The sequence below is a fragment of the Camelus ferus genome, chromosome 30 (assembly GCF_009834535.1).
Source record: "Camelus ferus isolate YT-003-E chromosome 30, BCGSAC_Cfer_1.0, whole genome shotgun sequence".
Classification (NCBI taxonomy): Eukaryota; Metazoa; Chordata; class Mammalia; order Artiodactyla; family Camelidae; genus Camelus; species Camelus ferus.
The window spans coordinates 14,800,921-14,814,580 of NC_045725.1; the positions used below are offsets into that span (position 1 = coordinate 14,800,921).

At 51.0% G+C, this 13,660-nt stretch overlaps 1 protein-coding gene across 3 annotated transcripts in view; it reads right to left on the minus strand.

Moving 5' to 3' along the window:
* ZBTB7C (zinc finger and BTB domain containing 7C) overlaps nt 1-13,660 on the minus strand; it is a 314,920-nt gene that overhangs the window by 251,398 nt on the left and 49,862 nt on the right. For 2 of the 3 annotated variants that reach the window (XM_032470491.1, XM_032470488.1), the window contains exon 2: nt 519-737. The gene's annotated coding sequence lies outside the window, so the exon portion shown is untranslated. Of the gene's footprint in view, nt 1-306; nt 738-13,660 lie in introns of all 3 variants that reach the window. The other variant, XM_032470490.1, reaches the window with a different exon arrangement.

A 13,660-nucleotide genomic window follows, 5' to 3' on the forward strand; every position in this document is an offset into this window, starting at 1 on the left:
CCTATGCCCATTTTTACAAGAAATACCAATCCATCATCACCTCACCTGTCATTCAAGAAATCAGACCCAATCCAGAAGGCTCCTCAGCCAGTGAGGCTTCCTGGCCTACCCCTCAGGTGCCACCGATACAGGAAAGACTCCTAGTCCCCTTGCTTCCTGTTTCCCCACTGGCATCCATGCCCTGCTTCCCAAGGGAGCTGATGGGAAATAATGTCTTAGTTTGTTACTCTGAGGTCTTAAAACAAGAGGTGCTACATTCATCCCAGCATCAGGCCTTCCCATAAGGTATATAGTAAGTGAACCTACCTGACGCTAAATCTTCCGGTGCCTAGCTCCAGCAAGCGCTTGGGGCAGAACTAATAACTATAAAGCGTCCATCTGTCATCTTATCAGGCCTTCCTCTGCTTCGTTTGCATAGTTATCTTCCAAGAGTTGATGTTATATGTCTACTGCAGGCTGATCTATTCTCCTACCTGCCACATCATTCAGAGAGGATGGATGAACCTCAGGCTCATTACCTGTCATTACACCATGTACATGTCACCGGGGGCCGGAGTATCAATTCTTCCTGAGTCTCCCCGGTGGTGCGGTCCTCTGACTTGGAGGCGAGCGAGCTGTAGAGTGTGTTCACTCCTCAGGCCCTGGGGGGCTCCACGCCATCCCTTACTGCTCTCCTGGTGGGCCTGCTCCTCACGGGTAATGAGGCCTTCTGAGTTCCCAGCTGCTTCAGAAGAGACCTGCAGGAAGAGGCTCAAATTTTAACTGTTCTAGAACTTTCCAGATACTGTTTTTTTGTTTGTTTGTTTGCTTATTATTATTATTAGGTCTTGTAACTCCAGGTGACCATGCAGATTGTACCTCAGCTAGGGTCTTCACTGCCAGGATCTCACCCACCAGCCCTATACCCAGGCCTCAGAGTGCATGTGTGCACAAGCATGCACACACACACACACACACACACACACACACACATCTTTGTTCTTATCTTCTTACCTCTGCATGTTTCATTTCATCTTCCTGAAAGGCCCACCTTCAGTCACCCATCCTACTCACCATTCAGAGTTCAGCTCATACCCACAACAGACCCTCACTGCCCCAGGAGAGAGGGAGGACCCAGGAGCCCTCCCTCCCCCAAAGAGACTCACAAAGAACAAGGCCATGTCTACCAGGAACCTTCCTCAACTCTTGGAGCCCCCAAACAGCAGCACACTGGAAGTCCTGCCCCAGGTGGCTCCAGGGAGGCCACTCACCTGTGACCGATAACACACCTCCTTCACAGCCCTTCACTCAAAGCAAGAGACAAAGGTGAAGATGCAAAGATTTATTCAGTGGACTTGCTGAGGACTTAAGCACAAGAGGCAGCCTCTCAGCTCTGAGGGACTTCTCTGAAGAGGCAAGGGAGGAGCCAGAATATAAAGGAGTTTTTGCAAAAAAACAGGTAGTCAGAACATCAAAAGATCACTGTTAATTAAAGAAAACCAGACATCTCAAGCTCACTGGGTGAGGGACAAAGACACCACGGGCTCCACTGCGTGATCACATATCTAGCTAAGACTCAGCTCACATTCTGAGGTGGCGAGGGGGGTGAGTGGTAAGGGGCTCCAGCTAGAAGTAGCCATGCCTCAGCATTTAGACCTGCCAGTCTCCAGACACTGGGTCCACGCTGGCCATAGCCCTGCATCTCCGACCAGCTGTGGCCTCCAGCTCCTGGGGGCACTGCCCAGACAGCTGTGACTCTGAGCTCCACCCCAACCTTGGGCTCCCCTGGGCCTCAGTGGACCCAGTGCTGAGAAGGGCCTGTGGCAGGTGGAGAGCATCCGCAGGGCATCCAGCGCTACAGGTAAGGGGAAGCACCATGGACAGGGATGAGCGCAAAGGAAGGCAGGGACGTGGAGTCCCACGGATGCTGTAAGCAGAACGATGACAATGTCTTACACATATGTCATGATTCATACCCTTCAAGCTACTTTTACGTCCATTGGACCCATTTGATTTCACAGGAGTGATGTAAAGGGGTGTGTGTGTGTGTGTGTGTGTGTGTGTTTAAGGTTATTTTAAAGATAAGGCAACGGAAGTACAGAAAGGTTGAGAATCTCACTGAAGATCACACAGTAAGGTAGTGAAAGAGTCAAGTCTGGAATTCCTGACTCTCAATTATCTGTTCTTTCCAGCAAGCTCCCTGGTCCTGGGGTAATTTCCTATCACGTCAGGGTGACAGTGGGTCAAGAGGACTGGGGAGGGGGAGGGGAACAGAGGCATGCGTGGCCTGCTGTGGGGGGATGGGGAGAAGAGGAGAACTAGAGAAGGGTGGCGCCTGTGGCTTCTCCCCTGCTAGGAGGGTCTGGGCGAAGAAAGCGGAGAACAAAGTGATAAATAGGGAAGACAGGTATGCAGAGGCTCCGGGGAGCAGCTCAGGCAAGGAGGAAGCTGCTGTGATAAACAGCCACCGCCTGGTGGTGGGGGAGGGGCGGGGTACCGACCTTGCCCCTCCAGGGTGACCTGGCTTTACTGCCATGACCTCCCAGGCATTTCTGGGCAAGGCAGCCCTGGGGGTTAGAAGTCCCTTTGAAAGAACAAAGCAATTACTAGTAGTAATACCTTCCAAAAGCATATATACAAGTCGGCGCCCTGCTGTATATGGGATATATCTCTAAATAATGAAAATGAAAAAACAAAAAATGATGTTCCAGCCATGCTCCACCCATATGAAGAAAGATCTCAGCTGCTCCTGGACAATGGGGTTCTCTGCTTGATTCCAGCGCTGCGCTCCTTCTGTTGACACGGAGGAAGTCCCAACCCAGAAAATTCCTACCTGGCAATAGAAGGCAGGCCCAGCCCCTTCCAGGACAAGCAGCAGCAGGCCAAAGGCCAGGAAACCCAGGATAGGTGGCAAATGCAAGGAATTGGGCAGAAAAATGACTCAAACACCCATGGCGGCCACGAGCTCAGTGCAGACCCACACGCCCACCTCCATCCGCAGTGGACTGGGCCTCAAAACCAGGCTACGAGAAGAACAGAAAGTCATCCCCTGGTGTTAGGGCTCCGTGTCCCAGGCAACCAGGGGGCGGGGCAAGGAGGGGGAGGGGCTCTTCCTACCTACTAGGAGGTGAGCTCTACGGTGCCCACCAGATGCCATGGGGAAGGGAGGAGAAGACGCACCCTTTAGAAGCCGATCTCCTTGCTGCTGTAGCTCCAGAAGCAAACAGCTAGAGCACATCAATTTTTGCTGCGGGTGGGAGTGAGGATAGGAGCCCTTTTGAGCCCTCCTGCAAGGTGGGGCTGGAACATATTCACCGCAGATGGTGCTGTCGCCCTCACGCCGGGATTCTCACTCCTAATTATCTGTACTGTCAGCAAAACAATTAACCCTCAAAGAAAAATTGCACCGTCCACTCCCAACCATATGAAAAGGCGATTTTTCCCAAGGACGAGGGACACTTAGGGCGGCGGCAGAGGGAAAGTAGGGCAGACTTGCGTTCGATTCCAAATCTCTCTCACCCTGGGCGATTTTGCCATCCTCTGACCTCCGTGGTCTGATGCAGGCATCGCACAGCAGCCCCTCCCACCTCTGAGTCTGGGTTTCCTTTCCCATAAAAAGAGGGGGTGAGCCCAACCCTTAGGGTCCCCTTCAGTCCCACAGTGCTACCATTCTACAAGCATGGTGATTTTTCTTTAAATTTTAAGTTCCTCTGGAGCAGAGACTGAGTTTTCACTTGTTCCTCCATTCATTTGCTCCCTTGCTTATCCGTTCATTCATTCATTCATTCATTCATTCAGTTACTGCAAAGATACAAAGGAAGTCTGTTCAGCCTTCTTGACCACTGCTTGGAGTTCTCCTCCCCTGAGATGTGGGGAGAGGGGAGGAGGATGGAGCAGAGCGAGGTGGGGGATGCCAGGGGCTTCAACACTTGGCACTGGCTTGGCATCAGCTGTAGGAAGGAATCCTGTTGCTGCAAGAAGGCAGTCTCCCCTCCGAGAGCTGAATGTGTAAGCAAGTCGCCTTGATCCCCAGGGTACGCCTGCAGAGGGGCAGAGAGGTGCCATGTAAGGGGACCAAAAAGCGCCCCCATCAGCCGCTGTGGGGCTGGAGACAGCACAGGGCCTGTGCTTCGCAGTGTTCATTAAATACCTGAGGCCCGAGTGAATGCACCAGAATGCCCCTCCTTAAAAGAACTGTTTTAAAAGAAAAGAGAGCTTTTACAGGGCTCCAGGCATGATGTCTGTTACCCAGGGGGCTACTATTTAAGGCTGGGCTCAGTTGGTCTGTTTCATCCTGTCAGGGATGACATCACCTAGGGCCACGTTCTGCAGGTGCCGTCTGGAGAGGCTGAGGGGCTGGCAGCTCACAGACAGGGAGAGAGAAGCAAGACTCTGCCATGGGTGCCCCATCATCCAGGCCTCACTCTGGGCCCAATCCATACCGCCTCCCAGGATGTCCCCTCAATGGACTGGGGAACTCACAAGGCAGAAACGAAAGTCCAGAAGGGGGCACTTCTGGCCTGCTCTCCTCTCTCCCACCCCCGTGGGGCTACAGGCCCCCTGCTCAGGCAGGGCCAGTGTCCTAGGCACCTGGGGAAGGACTGGGGCAGAGAGGGGGACAGGAAGTGAGACCCCGCCTCCATCACCATCTTGCCGAGTTCAAGCCTTATGACATCTCTCTTCCGTCTCCCCATCGCCCATCCGGCTACCAGCACTTGCCCTCACCCAGTGCCCAGGAGCACAGGCTCAGATGCCAGCTTCTCAGCATAAAAGGAGTGTGTTTATATTCAAAGCAGGCCACTGCCCACTCAGAATCTACCCACTCGAAGGCAGCACATGTGACTGCACCCCCTGCCCAGAGCCCAAGCGGGACAGAGGCCAACCTCTGGCTGAAGACATTTCTAAATATGAGCCTGGCACAAAGAGTCAGGTTCCCAGGCCTCCTCTGCTCTAGGAGACCCAGCCAGGATTGTCTAGGCTGCCGGGAAGGAGAGGGCTGGGGGTAGGCAGGATCAGGAGGCAGCCAGCTGAGACAGCCATCAGCCCAGGGAAACATCACCTGAACCTCTCCCTGGCCCTCCTGCCTCGTTAGGGGAAGAGAACGGATTACCCTGCACCCAGAAAGTCTAATCAATTGCCCGAAACCCTTGGCAGTGGAGACAGGAAAGTCACTGCTTGCTCAAATGCACATGGATTAAAAATATACAAACTGAGTATTCTTTCTCCCCCTCTCTTCAACCCCCTGAAGCCTGGGATTCTTGTTAAAAATAGCCTTGCTGTGGCATGGATCCTACAAAACCCAATGGTTGGCAGGAAAATTAAGAAGTCATTGGAGGCGGCACTAAGTGGTCACCCCTGGGGAGCGGGCTGGGGAGGGCTGGGAGGGGCTGCCGTCAAGTGTTTGCAGACACTCTCTACACTGCTTGGGGTTTTAATAAGCAGATATTATTTTTATTAGTTTATTTTTTAATGGGGGGGTGGTTCAATCTATTGCATCCTCCAGCCTAAGTTTAAGGCTGAACTTGCACTGACCTAGCAACCCGACAGCCCGGTGCTGGCTGGCCTGGTGGTGCACAAACACTTTGGCACCCAGGGCACTCGGTACAAATACAGCCCAGAGTCATGAAAGGAGCACTGAATCCAGAATCAGAGTCTCGGATCTATAACTCACTGGCTGTGTGACCTCAGACAAGTCACTTGAGCTCTCTGGGCTTCAGTTTCCTTAACTGTGAAATGAAGCAGTTGGATTAAATGTTAAACCAAGTCATAGCATTTCAGTAATTTTAAGGATTGCGGGAAACATCTAAAACTGACCCTGTGTTTGACTCCATCACAAATGAGCAAGGGGATGGATCCCTGGGCAGAGGTAGGGTTTTCAAATCAGGAGGCCGGGGAGGGTGGGAGGAAAGAAGCTGTTCTGAGAGTAGAACCCAATTCCACACCTTGAGGGTGAAATGTGACAGGTGGGAAGAGCATCACTTCAGGACCCAAAATGTCCTGGGTTCAAATCCTGACTTCAAGCTGTTAGTAACTGTATGAACTCAGGAACTGCTTGTCACCGGTGCAAATCGGCCTCCTCACCTGCAACACGGGGTAGGAAATACCCACATCCGAAGGTTGCTGTGATTATGACACACAAGGAAGTGAAAACGTCCCCAGTTCATTGTTGGAGCTGAACATCCTTTTACTCTTTTTTCCCTCCTGTCATTTACCCGCCACTGTACTGCAAGATTGTTAAGAGTGTGGGCTCTGGACCCGGGCTGGCATCCCAGCTCCACCACCTACTGGCTTGTGACCTTGGCCAAGCAGCTTAATTTCTCTGTGTCGCAGCTTCTTCACCTGTAAAGCGGGAGTGGGCCGGGGCTGGTTGTTCGGCTGCCTCCGCCCAAGCTCCTGCCCCCGCCTACCAACTGAGCCCTTGGTTTCAATCTTGCGTCTTCCACAGACTTGGCTTTTAGAACTTCCTTCACAGGCCTCCTCCCTCCCCCCAGCCTCACTAAGGCTCCTGGCCCACAGCTGTCCACCGGCTGTGGCTGTCCAGCAGGCCCTTCTCCACTCACTCCCCGCCTTCTCTCCAGTTGCTCTGCTCTCTGCAGGTTGTGCACCTGGCCAGGGTTCTGTCCTGGAGCACAGGGAATGTGTATTTCAGACCAGTGCTTCTCAAGCCTTAATGTGCTTAGGAATCACCTGGGGATCTTGTCAACCTACAGGTGCAGATTCAGACTCAGTAGGTCCCAGATGGGGTCTAAGATTCTGCATTTCCAGCAAGCTCCCAGGGGATGTCCATGCCACTGGTCAGGGACCATCCTTTGATTAGCAAGGCTGTAAGAGTGGAGGAAATCCTAGTGTGTGTGTGTATGTGTGTGTAGGGAGATGGGGACAGGGACAATGCAGGCTAGTTATCCCAATCAGGGAAGGAGCAGAATTTTGACAGAGATGCCATGATGGAGACTAAGTGTAGATTCAAGAGACACTAGAGAGGAAAAATAGGAAAGGGTTTTATGAAATGATGCAGCATTACCTAACCAATAAAAATAATGTTTATTGAGACAATGCAGCAACCCACAAAGATGCTTATGACGTATTAACTTTCAAAACAGACTACCAATTATACACACACTGTGTCTTCAACTCTGCCAAATGCACATATAAGAAAACTGAGAGTAGGACCCCAGCTCAGGCCCATCAGGGCTGTGTTATATTATAACCACATGTATTTTCATTTCTTGATTATTTTCTCAATGTTCTACATGAAGTTTTATCATTTTTGTAATTTAAAGTCTACCTTCCCCATACACTCAGATGCCCACTTCCCAAAATCGTCAGTTATTCTGTGTTACTGAGGTTTGATGTATTTTGAGCACAAACTGCCATCGCTGGGAGGGCTGGAAAATGGTGCATTAAACCTTCTCAGTCAAACCCAAAAATAAAGCAACCCAGATTCTGGTCTTCCTCTAAGCCAAGGGTCCAGCATTTTGGAAGGCTGGTGCTATCACCTCTCACTATAGCAACAAGGAGACCCCGGTAACCCCGAGCTTACAGTTATTAAGTGTAAAAATAGGAAGTGCGTAGATAGATGTGCAGTAAGACGCTTCCACAGGTTTGCACTGGACAGGCTGGGTTCGGAGCCCTCTTAGCCTCTCTTTCAGGAAACAGAAAGCGAAAATCAGACTCCACGAGCTGTTTCCCACAGTGCCTGGCATTTTCTTCTTCGCTTCCCATTTCAGGGCTGTAAGCTGCCTTTTGAACTGGTTCCTGACGTGACTTGAGGCATGTCCCAGCCCTCCCAGCCCTCCCAGCGCTCCACCCCCAGGCTGCCCCGTGTACTTCTGTCCAGCTCTCCTGGCTTACCAGCCACCCGCTACCCATTCACCTAGACCCCTGCCCCATTCTGGGCAATGTCTCTTTAATTTGTCCTTGGGCAGGTGTATCAGGCACCCCCATCCTAGGCCTTGGCTCTGAGCTCTGGGAGGTTGGAGGTGGTTCCAGCCTCAGTCTGGCTGCTCCTGCCAGAGACCCAGCACCTGAACTCAGGCCTGCTTCCCAGCTCCTGCATCCATTTTGCATTATAGTGAACCAAGTTTGAGGCCCAGTTCTGCCACCATCTGGCTGTCGGACCTTGGGCAAACCGCTTCTCATCTCTGAACCTCGATTACATCATCTGTAAACATTTTTAAATGGGTTTATAGAATCTCACAGCCGCTTTCAGTCCTAACACTCCATCATGCCAACAAGAATAACCTCTTACCATTTATCTAGCAATTCAGATGAGGTATTTCACATACGAGGATTTTCTAGACAGCTAAACATTGTCCCTTCAAGCAACAAAATGTGTTTCATTTTAGCCTGACTGAAAGTTGTTTTTTTATGTCTATTTTTATTCCATTGTAGGAAAGCTTATTGTGAGTTTAATAAACAGTTTTTTAAAATACTCCATAGCTACTTGAAAATGTTGTATGTTGTTTGTTTCAGGAATATAACTTTTTTTTTTAATAGAGGGACTGGGGATTGAACCCAGGACCTCATGCATGCTGAGCACGCGCTCTGCCCTTGAGCTACACCCTCCACTGTCTTTTTTTTTTTTTTTTTTAATGTTTATATGCTTCTCCTCCTTTTGTGGGAAAGAATATGAAACCTAACACTTATTTGTGTACATCTCCCCCCAGCTTTGTTCCACAAAGCATTTGCAGTGGCCGAGATGCTGAACATAATGTAGCCTTGTCTTCACGGCCCTCTGGCATCTCTGTAAGATGCTCTGCTGTGTCAGGTGATCTGTCCCTGCTGCTCGGATCTTCTATCTTCTTCTGTCTGCCCTTCCCAAGGTAAGTCTCCCAGAGGTCACGCTACCTGTTTGGGTATGCCAACCTAAAGAGGTTTCCCCACTTCTAATGTGCACCTTGGACTCCCCCTGGGCTGGGTGACCGTAGGGCTCTGAGCAAGGGCCAGTGGAGGTAGGCTGAGGAGCCATGGCTCCAGCCATTCTTACTGATCAAAGGCACTTGTGCCCTGCTCTGAGGTCCATGTTCTGGATAAGAGAGGGGACAGCAGGCTGATCCCTGGATAAGTAAAGTGTCTGTGTCTTGACCCCTCATCTGAACTAGCACTTATTTCTGCTTCACTGGCTGGTTTCCCTAGAGGGGGTGTTTAGAGACCATTAGAGTTGCTGTCATGTTCGCACAGGCCAGACCAGAAGGCAAGCTCAGGTTTAGAATTTAGCCCCAGCTCTACACATCCCTGATGTCACTCCTTTCTCCAAACTGATCCCCAATTTTCGCTATGCCCTTGCCTTGCTTCTTCCCATAAGAGACGCTACAGTTCCCCAAATTAGGCTTTCTTTTCTATTCTTTCCCTCAGGAAGCCACCCAGAGGCACTCGGCCAGATGCAGGCTCATCCCTAGATCAGAAACATCTGGCAGAGCAATCCGAGCAATTCCCCCCTCTTCCCAGGAGGGCAGCGCGAAGCCTCTATGCCCTCTGCCTCTGCCCCTCCACCCCAGGTCAGAGCAGCTCCACAAACAAGCTCCTACTGTCCCCTGAGCACACCCCGTTTCCGACCCGAGCCAGGCGTTTCCGCATTTATCACCAACCGACCACGCCCCCTGGAACATGTGAATTTCCTGCCGGCGCGTGACGGAGCCCACCCAGCACACCGCTCGTGCTCCGGGGACACCAGCAGAGAGCCTGCAGGTTGCGGTCAGGAAAGGGAATTTCACAGTTCTCAAGCTTGGAGGTGAGCAGTTCTGAAAAGGAGCCTTTATGGGTGGCCAGGCTGCAGGAGGGGGAAGCTTCTAGAAAAAAAAAAAAAAAAAAAACAGTAAAGCCACTTTGAGACCAAGGTGGGAGATGGTTTGCAAAATGCTCTGGTCAGCAAGAAAAAGGGCAGGGAGTGGGGACAGAGGAGGTCCAGAGGCGGATGTGGGAGGCTGCTAGGAAGGAAGGTGCGGTGATGGATAACCCGGTGGAGATGGAGTTGAGGAGGCTGGGAGGGCACGTTAGTGCCGTGGCGAATCTACCAGCCCTGCTTGACAAACAAACTGGACCCAGGATGCCACCCTCCAAGCGGCATCCCTGCTGGGTCTGGCCTAGGTAAGCAGCAGCATAGCAGCAAAGAAGTGAGCCAAGACAGTAAAACCGCATGAACCTTGCAAAATAGTAACCACCCTATGGGCGTTTCCCATGAACAAGTCAAGTCAGTCCTCACAGTGATGCCGCCCCTTAACTGGTACCCATATGTGCTTTGGCGTCTGATTTTCCCAGGGCAGGTTTTACCCTGAGATTGTGACAGGGACCAGACCAGAAGGCAAGCTCAAGTTTAGAATCAACCCCAACTCTGCATCGCTGTGTCATCCATGTTGGAGTCCAGCTCCCACTTTTACAGATGACTAAATCGGGGCTTGGAAAGAGTAAGAACCAAGGAGTCTGCATTCAAATCTCAGCTGCCTGATTCCCAAACATGACCCCTGGGCCACCACACTTCCCGGCCAACCCACGCTTCCTCACTGGGGCAAGGGCAGTGGCCCCAGTTGCTTTGTTCGAGGGGCCCTTGCAGCCTCCTCGCCTGAAAACACTGCATTTCATGCATTTCCAGCATGAAAACACTGCCCTAAGTCTCCTGCAGAGGCTGAGATGGTGCGGGCAAGATTGCTCCCTCGGGGAGGGCCGGTTTCCAAGAGTTACAGCGTGTCACCTGGCTGTGCGCGTTGCCACCTCTGCTCAAACACATACATACATTGGCAGGGAGAGGAAGCTTTGAGAGCTGGATCTGAGGACACAGGGAGCTGCGGGTGAGAAGGGGAGGGGAGGGAGCAGAAGGAAGCAGGGAGAGGGCAGCTGGGTCTGGGGGAGCTTGCCATGCAGCCCTGGGTGTGGTGGCTGGCAGGCCCTGCGAAGCACCTATTAGCTGTTTGGTGGCTTCTTCAAACTGAAGGTTAACAGCCTTCTGGCAATACATGATGGGGACGGAGGACTAAAGGAGAAATCATTTTTATCTTCATTTCCTATATAAAATGGGCATGAACAAAGGAAACAGCAGAAGAGGACAACGATACATTTTTTTCTTTATAACTCAGTTCAAAGACCAAGCTTCCAATTTGTTATTTCTTTTTTTTTTTTTTCATTTTTTAAAAATTGAAGTATAGTCGAGTTACAATGTTGTGTTAATTTCTGGTGAACAGCATAGTGATTCATTTATACACACATATATATTCTTTTTTGTTTCATGCATCCTTCCTAATGCCCATCTGGCACCACCCGACGCACACGATAGTATCTGCATATGTGCCTCCTCTAACAGGTTTGTAGTGAGGCCCTATTCGGTCCTGTCAAGATGATGGGTGCTACGGAAAATGCAGGGAGGGCACTCTGGGCTGGACCACTTCCAGGCTGTGTGATGGCTGCGACAGACACACAAGGGTGAGTGTGGTCTCGTGAGGGAAGGCAGGACACACACCTCCCAAAGCAGAAACCCAGAGTCACCCAGTCTGGAGTGATGCTGAGACCAACCATGCGTATGCTGAGTGCTGCAAGAGGAAAGCCTAGAACGGAGCCAAGTCCCAAGAGGGGGTGGGTTCTCCCGCCCTGGAGGTATTCAAGGCAGGAGGACTAGCTGCGAGCAGGGGGAGGAGGGAAAGTCCAGTCCATTGGGGCCCCAAATGGCAAAGCACCTAGAAATGCCCTGCCCAGCAGGCCATGGGGGCAGGGGGCACACGGTGTATTCATCCTGGGGGCCAGTTTTAAAGGAGGGGACATTGCAACACTGGCCACAAGATACCCCCAGGGCAGCGACCATGTCTTTTTCATTTTGTGGCCCCTGCACGTAGCACAGTGCCTGCCGTCCTGGCCACTCCAACGGTCCTCCAGAAAGTGAGCTGGGTTCCACAGCGTTTAGTCTGCACCACACAGCACAGCACTGAAAGTTGGTGTCTGCTTCTTCTGTGCATGGGCTATGAGTCCACTGTAACTAGACTGCAAGCTTCTTTCAAAAACTGTCTTATTTACTATTCTGAGTAGTATATTAGTTTTCTCTGAACACTGTAACAAATGATCACAAACTCAGTGGGGCTTAAACAACACAAATTTTCCATCTCAAAGTCTACAACTTTAATCACATCTGCAAAGACCCTGGTGCCATGTAAAGCAACATATTTAGAGGTTCTGGGGTTGAAGCATGGACATCTTTGGGGGGCCATTATTGCACCTACCACAAATAAAAATACCTTTACATTGTTCACAATTCAAATGACACACAAGGCTACAGAATGAAGAGTTTTCCTCCCATCCCTGTCTCTCATAACCCACTTCTCCCTGTTAATATTCCCCTGTTTCTATCCCATGAGACTTTATGCCTGTATAAGTAAACAGCAATGTTTTATTTTTGTGCTTTTTCACGAGAGATACTGTAATACTGTTCTGCATCTTGCTTTTACTACAGTATCTTTGAGATCATCCCAGATCAGTATATAATAACATCATTGTTCTTTTTTATGGATGCATACTATTCCATGGTCAGGCTACACTATAATTGATTAATCCAGTCTCCTGCTGACGGAATTAGGTTATTTCTAATCTTTTGCTCTCACAAACAGCATTACAACAAACAAGCTTGTACATATGCCCTTTCCTGTGTGTGCCTGGATCTATAGGATAATTTCAGAGCAGCGGAACTCCTGAGTCAAAGGATATGTGCATTAAAATTTCACAACAGCTGTTGTATTGCCCTCCACACAGCTGAACCAATTTACATGTACTCATACATGGCCCACCTCCAGCCACGTATGGGAGTGAGATGTAAGCTCGTTTTGGCAGGGAAGCCACGGGTCACATTTTCTCTATGTACCCCACGGCGCTCACTCCAGGTACGAACTCAGGAAGCCCTTGGGGGTCATCACTGCTCACAGTTCCTTGGACTGTTGGTGATGGGGGCAGGGACCGGAAAGGAGGATGAAGCCAGCAGCCAGCAAAGGAGGGGTACAAGTTCCTTGGATTTAAAGGCGTGGTTTTGTGCATCTTCACCAACTAAATGGCTCCTCCTGCACGGACATCCCTCCGGGTTGGGTGCCAAGGGGCTTCCCCAGTGCGGGAGCATCTTACTGCTGCTTAAGGAGGGACTCCCAGGAGGGATGTGCCCTAAGAGGAGATTACAAGCATTTGGGGGTTTCCAAAGCCCCAGCTGCACCCCGAAAGGTGCTGTTTCCCTGCTCTTTACCTAAATTCCTGGTGGAGATGTTGCTTCAAATTGAATGGCCCTTTATGTGCTAAGTCAATTTTGATCTAAAAGATAAGTTAAATGGAGACTTTGATTGGAGCGACTGATTTAAGATTCCACAGCAGCAATTGCAGGACCTGGAGAGCCCAAAACGTTCCCCTTCCTCCCTCCAACCCAGCCTGGCCCCACCTCTGCAGCAAGGCCAGCTCAGGCTGGGACACAGGACCCCAAATCCCACCCACTGGGAGATTTCTCGCTGGCAGAGCCCGGAAGAGGCTGGAGAGGAGAGAGCAGGGGGCTGAGTCCCTGCAGGTGAGCCTGAGGGGCGCTGGCAGGACAGAGCCCAGAGGTGCCACGCCCTGCCCAGCCCCAATTCCTCTACTTGGCTTGCTGCTTCAGCTCAAGGGTCCCCCCTGCTAGGAACCCCAGACCAGGATGTGGTAGGCGCCTCTACAACACGCCAGGAGATGAAAATAT